At 38.4% G+C, this 2,601-nt stretch overlaps 1 protein-coding gene across 1 annotated transcript in view; it reads left to right on the top strand.

Annotated features, from left to right (window-relative positions):
• Positions 1-1,175: 1,175 nt before the first annotated feature.
• Positions 1,176-2,601, top strand: part of LOC109539291 (single-minded homolog 1) — a 21,830-nt gene continuing 20,404 nt past the window's right edge. The window contains exon 1 of the mRNA XM_019906948.2: positions 1,176-1,542. The gene's annotated coding sequence lies outside the window, so the exon portion shown is untranslated. The remainder of the gene's footprint in view (positions 1,543-2,601) is intronic.

Here is a 2,601-nt window from a genome sequence, read left to right as displayed (position 1 = left end):
TGCAGTTTATGGACGGTTTGTGTGTATAGGGACTGAATATATTTGCGTATTTATATCTCCTTACACTTCATTTAGGACGGTTTCATATTAACTTTCAATATGAGCGTAACGCACCACTGTTTGAATCGCATGAAAAGTTGATGGCAAACCGTACAGAAACTCATTTTTGTGCCACACTTTCCGAAATCTGATTTTTCCAGCCGATACTGCTTTCACGTTTAATAGGTGCAATTATTACAGTTCCTTGGCAGAGCGCTGGAAAGGGGACGGTGTTTGGTAGGGCTTAGAATAGATTGTCTGCCATCAGTATTATCAATATATGAACAGGCCGCTTCGCCGGCAGCCGCCCTCGCCAACTGTACCTGCCTGATAGCGCCCTTAATTTCGCAAAAAATACTTGAAGATATTATGGAAATTTTAAATAGCCCAAACGATTATGCCGAGGAAAATGATAACTAGGTACTGAAATGTTCGGTACTAGATATACTTAGTAGTACCTACACAGTAGGCCTTTTGTGCCAGTCCAGTATCTATAAATTAATTGTCTTGACAAACCTATTGACACCGTGGGAATGGTGACAAGGGCCCACCATGGAGTCCAAGTTTTATTGTGGGTTGACCATGGCAGTACAATAATTACCGTTACTACTACCTGTCGACCCGAAAGCAAGTGTTAACTCAGTGATGGCAGAAAAGAATTTACAGCACGTGTTTCCGAAAATTGAAAGTATGCTTGGGAAGGTGATTCGAATCAGTTCCCACCCCTATGAATCACTGGAATTTTTGAGAATAGATGAAGAGAACGGAAATGTGTTAGGTAGGTGTCTTGAAAGATTCATTGATGGCTGGGTGGCATCAACCGGTCGGTAATTGGAATCAACAAATCTGTGCATGTTTCTGAAAGTACATGTAAAGTAAACTGAGGCCACAAAAAATCATATGCATCCAAATTTCACTTAAGATTGGTTTTAGCAAAATTGCCCTGTAAAGCAGGTTTGCAAAACAGCGTCTCAATTTGCTTAAGTAGGTAGGTAGGTATACGCGATAATTACGTGAAGTGGGCAGTGACTTAATATTTCCTTTCAGTGTTATTCCATTTTTTTAGAGGATTCCTCACACTGGCTAGGCAAACATCAGCGATTTCAACTGGTTTTTCGGCCAGCTGCTCTAATATTTAAAGGCAACTAAGTGAAGGGCGTAATTAATCCTCTACACACACATATGCATGCATTCTTGTAGCACCCGCCATACATCATCCCATATCAAACCCATAACAGCGATGGGGCCACCCATCGGCCCGCCTTTTTGCGTAATTTGAGACCCTCTTTTCCCCGAGCTCAGCAGACCCGCGCGCGTTTTGGCTCGGTTCTACCCGGACAGTTTATATTCTTCGTAACTGAGGTCGCGTTCTCGTCGCGGATTCGAGTTTTGAGCTTTTGTTTATACCAGATTTGAAAAGTTGTTTGAAAGACCCACAATTGTCTGTGTAGAAGTTATTAGGTGCTACCCGAATTACAGATCCTCATTAGGAGCCTTCAGGGGGTAAGTTCTGGTGTTATTTGCTAGCTTGATTCAAATATTTCAATTCATAGGTGTAGCGTTGTAGGCTTCAGTATCTAATTGTCAATGTATGCTAAATTTTGACTCTTAAATTAGGGCGATGGTGGATTAATTCCTGATCTGAGATAGCTATAACGAAATGATTAAGATCAAAATTGAAATTGAAAGGATCTTTCCAGTCTATTTACGTAAAGAGATGTTTAGTAGGTAGGTACCTATGCAGAGGATCAGGCAAAAACCTACATCAACACAAAGTGACTTTTTCTTAAATGGAACACCCTGTAGGTTGGTCAATAATTGAATTCTCCTCGACATTCTAAACAAGAAACGTATAACACTTACATGCTTAAATTGAATCGTTTTGAACATTTCGACTTGTTAAAATTGTTTTTGCCGTAGTTCGCTAAATTATTAGATTTAGTATTTTAACGTTTGCCCAATCGTGAAAGAAAGAGACATAATTTATAAACAACATAATTTTATGGATTTCCAACCTTAGTGAGAAGTGAAATGTTATTTTCAAGAATGTTCAAAGTGAGCGTCGTTTACCTCTTGAAGGTAATGTCGCTGAAGACTCTTTTCTAATGAATTTGATGACATTCTATCCTGCAACTCTTCAATATTTTGTGACCTATTAATATGCACTAATGACATTTTAATGCACAGAAAAAAGTCAAATTGGGAGACCGAACCATTCAATTGTCCCCAGCGATCGTTTTAAAGCTCCAATAATTCATATAAAACAAATTTTTAACATTCGTGTCAATTGCAGATTAACTGTTTAAAACAAAGAATGACTCGGCGTTGTGATAGCGATCTCAGCTTTCTAAGATAACTTGAACCTTGTACCTATTTGATTTGATAATTTAGCGAAACAAATCAAAAAATTTTTTTTGAGAACTCCATATCTACAGACCGGTTAAATTTCAACCTGTAATGTGTTATGCGATTTTTGTTTAGAACGTGGAGAAGAAGTCATTTATTGAATAAAATACAGTAAAGTCCGCTTATAATGAACCCGGTTATAGTGAACTTTCGGTT

The sequence above is a fragment of the Dendroctonus ponderosae genome, unplaced genomic scaffold (assembly GCF_020466585.1).
Source record: "Dendroctonus ponderosae isolate FM_Combo_2020 unplaced genomic scaffold, Dpon_F_20191213v2 Dpon_F_20191213_7, whole genome shotgun sequence".
Taxonomy (NCBI): Eukaryota; Metazoa; Arthropoda; class Insecta; order Coleoptera; family Curculionidae; genus Dendroctonus; species Dendroctonus ponderosae.
Note: the sequence above shows the minus strand (reverse complement) of the source record. Positions and strands in the feature narration are given on the sequence as shown.